We start from the raw sequence: 9347 nt of genomic DNA on the forward strand, positions 1-9347 counted from the left end.
CTTCCATCTCCTCTGTACACTCTCCGCACTTGTGAGCACCCTTCCATCTCTATCCTTAATAACTCTAACTTGCTGCACATCCTTCCCATCTCGATCCCTCTGCCTAGCTAACCTGTACAAGTCCTTCTCTCCTTCTCTAGTGTCTAACCTTGTGTATAACTCGTCATATGCCTTCTGCTTGGCCTTAGACACCTCCCTCTTCACTCTGCGCTGTAACTCCTTGTATTCCTGTCTATTCTCTTCAGTCCTGTCCATGTCCCACTTCTTCTTGGCTAACCTCTTCCTCTGGATACTATCCTGAACTTCTTCATTCCACCACCAAGTCTCCTTATCTTCTTTCCTCCTTCCGGATGACACACCCAGCACCTTTCTCCCTGTCTCCCTGATTACTTCTGCTGTATATTCCCAGTCATCTGGCAGGACTACCTGACCACCCAGAGCCTGTCTCAACTTCTGTCTAAATTCCTCACAACATTCCTCCTTTTTCAGCTTCCACCACTTGGTTTTCTTCTCTATTTTTGACCTCTTCTTCTTACAGACAAACAAAGTCATCTTACACACCACCATCCTATGCTTTCTGGCTACACTCTCTCCCACTACCACTTTACAGTCACTAATCTCTTTCAGATTGCCTCTTCTACACAGGATGTAGTCTACCTGTGTTCTCCTACCTCCACTCTTTTAAGTCACTCTATGCTCCTCCCTCTTCTGAAAATAAGTGTTAACCACAGCCATGTCAATCCTCTTAGCAAAGTCCACTATCATCTGCCCTTCAAGGTTCCTTTCCTTAACTCCAAACTTGCCCATCACCTCCTCATCCCCTCTGTTCCCCTCACCAACATGTCCATTAAAATCCGCTCCTATCACCACTCTTTCACCCATGGGAATACTCTCCATCACCTCATCTAATTCATTCCAGAATCTCTCTTTCTCATCTAATTCACAACCTACCTGTGGGGAATAACCACTAACAACATTCAACATCACCCCTTCAATCTCTAACTTCAGACTCATCACTCTGTCTGACACTCTCTTCACCTCCAGGACATTCCTCACAAACTCCTCCTTCAGGACCACACCTACCCCATTTCTCTTACTATCCACACCATAATAAAACAGCTTGAATCCTGCTCCTATACTACGAGCCTTGCTACCCTTCCACATTGTCTCCTGTACACACAGTATATCCACCTTCCTTCTCTCCATCATATCAGCCAGCTCTCTACCTTTCCCTGTCATGGTACCAACATTTAGAGTTCCTATTCTCAGTCCTACACTCTTACCTTTCCTCTTCTCTCTCTGTCTGTGCACTCTCCTCCCTTCTCTACTTTTTCGACCAACAGTAGCCCAATTTCCACCAGCACCCTGTAGGTCAACGGCACCGATGGCAGTCGTTGTTAACCCGGGCCTCGACCGATCCGGTATGCAATTCGTACTGATGATTCGCATGGTTAGATTTGGCAATGTTTTATGCCGGATGCCCTTCCTGACGCAACCCTCTCTATTTATCCGGGCTTGGGACCGGCACAGAAGTCACTGGACTTTGACCCCCATGGCTAGATTCTTTATTCTAATTCTATTATTTAAAAATGATATATATTTTGTATTCTATCTGTTTTCTTTTAATTTATTATACAATTTACAGAAGCAAAAAAGTCCTCTTACACTAGCATGCTCTATTCTTTTTCTATTCTATCTGTTTTCTTTTTATTTATTATATTATTTAAATAAAACCTTGCTATGTGTACTGTGTTACGTTAACTGAGACTTGATATAGCACGTGTACATCGTTCTCATTGTAAGTCGCTTTGGATAAAAGTGTCTGCTAAATGACTGAATGTAAATGTAAGTAGGCATATTCAGATACTTAAATATACATACGTCCGAATCTTGCGAACATTAGTACTCAATGCAGGTAATCATCACCTTCTATTTTATGAATACTAAGGATTCTTTCATACATAATCTTTTCCTACTGCTTTTTGCCTACTGAATTTGAGGGAAATATTTGGTTTTGGATGCAGCCATTGACAGTTTTTGTAAATAAATAATGCTTTGATTTTCGGTGTGTATGTGTATGTGTGTGTCTGAGTGGGAGTATGAGTGTTTACCACATTGAAAATATTGGCTCACCACTTCAGGTATGTATTTACAATCTGCATAGTGTTGGATTTATTGCTCTGAATTATACATAGTATTTCAAATAAATTTTGTAAGGGTGTCCATTTTTTTCCCCATAAAGGACAAAAAGTTTATTCTTTATTTTTTATTTATTTATTTTCGAATTGAGTCTCATTTATAAGACTTGATTCATCAAAGTTAAGTGGTTTAAAAAAAAAAAAACTCCTTAAAAGTGGGCACCCATAAATAATTAATAAATAACTTTAGTAATTGAGGGTGACACACCTTCTTGATCATGGTTTCTACGATATATATATATATATATATATATATATATATATATATATATATATATATATATCATGGTTTCTACGATATATATATATATATGTATATATATATATATATATATATATATATATATATATATATATATATATATCGTAGAAACCATGATATATACATACATATATATATATATATATATATATATATATAAAATTTATTTTACATCTCATTGTAAATAATATTATGTTAATTCTTTTTTCAATCAAACTGTGGATTCACAAGAAATTTCAACCACTGACAGCTCATATTTTATGCATTTTAGAACGTCAATTTATTATGTTTTGTCCATGGATATTTTTTACTATGTCAACATGTAATAATAAATAGTCATTTTAATCAGAGAACCCTTGAAGAAGCTTTGCCCATCAAAAGTTTTTTAGAATTCATGTCTGGTTTTAGTAAAATTATGTAACACTTAGGAATAAATATACAAAACAACATACCATAACTTGATGCTAAAATAGCAAATATCTCCACTGCTACAGTGAATTTTCCAGGAGAACTTAGATAGGCTGGGATAAATGTGATCCATACAGCACAGAATATGATCATACTGAATGTGATGAATTTTGCTTCATTGAAGTTATCAGGCAGCTTTCGAGCCAGGAAAGCCAGAATAAAGCACAAGACTGCCAGTAGGCCAATATAACCCAGTACAGCCCAGAAACCAACAGCTGAACCTGGATTACACTCAAGAATAATTTTGTCTTCGTAATTATTTATGTTTTTGTAGGAAAATGGGGGTGATATTATTAACCAAATCATACAAATAAGCACTTGTATAAGGGTAAAAGCAAAAACACTGAGTCTCTGTTGAGGAGGCCCAAACCATTTCATGACACTGCTTCCTGGAAGTGTAGCCCTGAAGGCCATTAACACAACAATTGTTTTCCCCAAAACACAGGAGATACAGAGAACAAAAGTGATCCCAAATGCTGTGTGACGCAACATACATGACCACTCAGTGGGCTGACCAATAAAAGTAAGAGAACAGAGAAAACACAACGTGAGTGAGAAGAGCAGCAGGAAGCTCAGCTCTGAGTTGTTGGCTCTTACTATTGGCGTATGTCTGTGGTAGAAGAAAATCAACCCAACTGTGACTGTGAGACATCCACCACACAAAGAGAATGTCACTAGTACATTACCCATTACTTCTTTAAATGTCAGGAATTCAGTGTTTTTGAGTTCACACCGTGTTCTGTTTCCATTAGATTTGTACTCAAGTGGGCATGGAACACATGTTACTGCATCTGAAAGCACAGACAATTTCACAAGAGGAAACAAAATTATTTTAAGACATTGCCTTACAGTCTACCCAAAACCACACAGATTTTGGGCTGACAAGACAGAAGCATGATGGGTGTCACTGTTAATAATAGAGGACTCTCCATCTCACTTGTGGTGTTGCTGAACTCTCCATCCGCACAGTTAATGCAGTCAAAGCAACACATAGGTTTTCCTTTCAGAAAGGCTCTGCGAGTGCCTGCAAAGCAGGTCTTGCTGCATACAGAACGAGGGACCTTAAATACACACACACACACACACACACACACACACAAAGCATAACTATACATAAACAGTCTGAGAAGAACTAGTGTGCACAAAACTATTAATCAAAAGCTTGCTATATTTACATATGTATGCATTTATTTATTTAAATACATACATACATAATGTAGCTAAATACATACATTTTTCTGATTTCCTGCCCAGACTGGATCAATGTTATCTTTCATTTGAATCTGTTGTCCTTCTGGTCTGGATGCATCATACAAGCCAATTGAGTTAAATGTTATTATTCCTTCATAGTTTATCTGCCAATTAACCAAAGTGTAACGTGCAACTGGGTCACCACTCTCATCAAAGTAAACGTTTTCTCCATTTTTAGTTGTAAAGTTCACTTGAGTGAGATAATGCAGCACCTATACAGAATAATGATATAATAATACCCATGGTCTCTTAATATCAGTTTTAAATTACAAAAAATTTAAGATCAGAATCTGAAAAGAACACACCTGCCAAGGCTGTATTTCCCCTTTTTCTGCACATGTCTTGTTGGGGAATGGCCCCTTCCCTTTGTCACAAGTCAGCAGTCCTTCTATAGCATGGGCGACAGCATACACTGCCTTGTAGACATTGTTTAGCAGACTAGAATCAGACACATCTGTGAAACGTATGTTTGTGTTTGCTAGAGATTCCTCTCCATTGCATATCTTGGAGGCATTGTGTGTGTTTGGATTTAAAATGCAGTTAAACACATTTTCCCACAGCTCAACCAGTCCTGTGTTACCTGGTCTCAAGGAGGGACGGCTACTCGCAATAAATTCCTTCAATCCAGGAATATATGCATTTGGCACAGCAAAGCCTATTGCTCCCCCTACCACAACATAATTAATTGGGGTCGCTACATACCTGTATGTGATCCAACCTTCACTTCCAACCCACTGATAACCAGTTACATTTTGGTAGTAAAGCTCTTTTATGAGAATATCCAAATCATTGCCATCTGCAAAAGCCACTATGACATTAGATGTTGATTTTTTAATAATTTCTATGACTTCCAAAAACTTTTCTCTGGGATCGGTTCTGTAAATGGCCACTGAGTATTCGACACAGATGCCCTCTTTCTCGGCTGCTTCTATAAAAGTGGCCATTCCATTGTTGCCGTAGTCCCCCCTGCTTCTCACAGCCCCAACCCAGGTCCAGCCAAAATACTTGACCAGTTTAGCTAGAGCTCTGCTCTGATAATGATCACTGGGGATAGTCCTGAAGAAGGATGGATACTGTTGTCTATTACTGAGACATGCACAAGTTGCTGAATGGCTAAGCTGAAAAAGAAGAAGAAGAAGAAACAACAATAATAATAACTTAAATTGAAATTGAAATTATTAAGCTTCCATTGAAACTCTGGAAGCATGTCTGAAACTAGACAAGTAGAATAAAAACTGCTTTTGATGCTTTTTTAAGACAGCAATGTTTATGGTATTTCAACATGGATAAAGATTAACATAATTGAATACTGGAGACTAAGAATAACAATTACATCATTATAAAACAATAATAAATAAACACTAATTTAAACACATAAACACAGTAAATTGTTACTATTTCAAGAAATGTCTCAAACATCACTGCATCCAACTGATTTTGCTATGCTTTATTTAATAATAATAATAATAATAATAAATACACATTAAACATTTGACTTTACCACAGGGATTTTAAATGGACCCATGGTCCTTGCAATGTCTATGGTGGATGTTGATGTAGTTTCTCCAATCACAGCCTGCACAGTAGAGGGACTTACACAGCTATCCTCTGCTTCCATTTGCCCATTCATCAGAGCTAGTGATGCTCCAACAGAAAGAGGGACGCTTGGGCAAGAGCCATAGACACGGTAACCCAGCACAAAGCCAGGAAGAATATCTGTGCTGTTGTTTATTTCCTCAATGGCAAAAATCATTGTCATTGCATACTGTAACTCTCCAGGATCAAGTCTGAAAAGTGACAATTGTATAATATATATATATATATATATATATATATATATATATATATATATATATATATATATATATATATATATATTTTTTTTTTTTTTTTTACATCAAAGTCAATCATCACATTATTTGTTATTCTTACATTATATTAAATTAAAATCTTCGTAAATTAGCATTTCTTTTTAGGTAATATGTGACCCTGCCAAAAAAAGCCATAGCCAAAAAAACGTTGTATGAAAAATTATCGATTTTTCTCTTATGCCAAAAATCATTAGGATATTAAGTAAAGATCATGTTCCATTAAGATATATTGTAAATCTCTTATCATAAATATATAAAAACTTAATTTTGGATTGGTAATATACATTGTTAAGAACTTCATTCGGACAACTTTAAAGGCGATTCTCTCAGTGTTTAGATTTTTTTTTCGCACCCTCAGATTCCAGATATTCAAATAGTTTTATCTCAGCCAAATATTGTCCTATAGTAACAAACCACGCATCAGTGGAAAGCTTATTTCTTCAGTAAATAAATCATTTGAAAATTTTGTTTTGTAGTCCAGTTTCACATATAAAATGAGTGTATTGTCACTATCTTACCCTTTACACTGGATGCTTCCTGGATTGGTCATGAGCTTTGGATTTACACCAACTGGAATTTGGTGGAATGAAAAAATGCCTCCAATAGAGATATCACCTTCCTTTGAGAAATGAAGAAGTTCATCTGTCCCATAAGCTTTACATTTTGGTTGTGCAGCACTTACAGTGCAGGTGATAATCATCATAATGGCTGCAAGCAACAACATGACTCTGCAGTACATACTGTAAATGCCTTTCTGAAGTTGAGCCTGTGTTGATGAATACAACTGGTTGATGTATAACCCAGTTTATAACATTTTGCCTCATATAATGCATGTTTACCATCCCTGGCCAATAATACAAGCAATTAAGATGACTGACAGAAAAATAGTTCAATAAACTTTGTTCTTCATGGGTCCAATCCCAAACCTCCTTATACATCAGTAATTGCAAAACCACAGAGAAATAAAATGAATATGCAGCTTAAAATACTAAACAAGTAACAGCTGGATTATTTGTAAATGATAATATAGCTGCATTATTTATATAGTTAAAAATCTGTTTAAACATGCAGAGTGTGATGTTAACTTTAAACCACCATTATCATACCATCTTTAATTAAACTAGCTAATACAAGTAGTATATTACAGATGAGACAAGCAAAAGCATGCAACACTACTTGAAAGATGCTCACAAAGGGCTTTTTACAAACCTTTGTTTAAAATAAGTGCTTTAGAGAATTTCTTAAGCTCATCAACACTGAAAAAGAAAGAAAAAAGAAAATTATAAAATGTATACAACAACTTGTCAATGGGGCATCAGACAGGGACAATAGAATTCTAACAAGCACCCTTTTTTTCATTTTCTGAAAGTAAAATAACTTAAGCAAACTATGCTTTATTCAATCAAACTATGGTTTAATGTTAGGTGGCAGCAATGTCAAGTGAACATATGAGCCAGTATTTAATGTGTTGGAACTGATTTTTATTTTTTATTTATTTACTAAATACATTTACTTAGTTAAGTTGATAAAAGTTGAGTAAACTCTTCTATAGAATGCTTGCCATTTTGTCTGTATAGAACCTGTATCTGTATAAGTATACATAGAACAGAAGAATAAATACTGTATAGAAAAGTATGTCATTTACAGTATTTTTTACAATACAGTGAACATGCTAAGGAATATTCTTGCCTTTCAGCAGCTTTAACCAGCAGAGGTCCCCACTGTCCTTTGAAGCAGTAAATCATTTTACAAAGTAATTGGTTCTGCAATAAAGTATCCGGTTCCTGTTTCCTGACCATCAAAGTTTCAGGACCGAAGTGGAAACAACACACTTTCAATTGACTGGCCTAGAAAGCCACATCAGAGACATAGCGGTAGAAAGTGGGCTATAGTGACCATATTTGAAATACAGGGGGTACACATGTAGCCTACACATCAGCTCATTCTACACTTCTTATATTCTTATATTTGCAACAACACAAATAAATAATTTATTATAATATTATTATAATATTAATAATAATATTAATTTATAATAATAAATAAATAAATATATATATATATATATATATATATATATATATATATATATATATATATATATATATATATATATATATATATATATATACATATATAGTATTGTTCAAAATAATAGCAGTACAATGTGACTAACCAGAATAATCAAGGTTTTAGTATATTTTTTATTGCTACGTGGCAAACAAGTTACCAGTAGGTTCAGTAGATTGTCAGAAAACAAACAAGACCCAGCATTCATGATATGCATGCTCTTAAGGCTGTGCAATTGGGCAATTAGTTGAAAGGGGTGTGTTCAAAAAAATAGCAGTGTCTACCTTTGACTGTACAAACTCAAAACTATTTTGTACAAACATTTTTTTTTTCTGGGATTTAGCAATCCTGTGAATCACTAAACTAATATTTAGTTGTATGACCACAGTTTTTTAAAACTGCTTGACATCTGTGTGGCATGGAGTCAACCAACTTGTGGCACCTCTCAGCTGTTATTCCACTCCATGATTCTTTAACAACATTCCACAATTCATTCACATTTCTTGGTTTTGCTTCAGAAACAGCATTTTTGATATCACCCCACAAGTTCTCAATTGGATTAAGGTCTGGAGATTGGGCTGGCCACTCCATAACATTAATTTTGTTGGTTTGGAACCAAGACTTTGCCCGTTTACTAGTGTGTTTTGGGTCATTGTCTTGTTGAAACAACCATTTCAAGGGCATGTCCTCTTCAGCATAGGGCAACATGACCTCTTCAAGTATTTTAACATATGCAAACTGATCCATGATCCCTGGTATGCGATAAATAGGCCCAACACCATAGTAGGAGAAACATGCCCATATCATGATGCTTGCACCTCCATGCTTCACTGTCTTCACTGTGTACTGTGGCTTGAATTCAGAGTTTGGGGGTCGTCTCACAAACTGCCTGTGGCCCTTGGACCCAAAAAGAACAATTTTACTCTCATCAGTCCACAAAATGTTCCTCCATTTCTCTTTAGGCCAGTTGATGTGTTCTTTGGCAAATTGTAACCTCTTCTGCACATGCCTTTTTTTTAACAGAGGGACTTTGCGGGGGATTCTTGAAAATAGATTAGCTTCACACAGACGTCTTCTAACTGTCACAGTACTTACAGGTAACTCCAGACTGTCTTTGATCATCCTGGAGGTGATCATTGGCTGAGCCTTTGCCATTCTGGTTATTCTTCTATCCATTTTGATGTTTGTCTTCCGTTTTCTTCCACGTCTCTCTGGTTTTGCTCTCCA

The 9347-nt window shown here is 35.9% G+C and overlaps 1 pseudogene; it reads right to left on the bottom strand.

Annotated features, from left to right (window-relative positions):
• Positions 1-2768: 2768 nt before the first annotated feature.
• On the bottom strand, positions 2769-6965 carry LOC113118817 (extracellular calcium-sensing receptor-like; annotated as a pseudogene).
• Positions 6966-9347: the final 2382 nt, after the last annotated feature.

Source organism: Carassius auratus, chromosome 18, assembly GCF_003368295.1.
Source record: "Carassius auratus strain Wakin chromosome 18, ASM336829v1, whole genome shotgun sequence".
Lineage (NCBI taxonomy): Eukaryota > Metazoa > Chordata > Actinopteri > Cypriniformes > Cyprinidae > Carassius > Carassius auratus.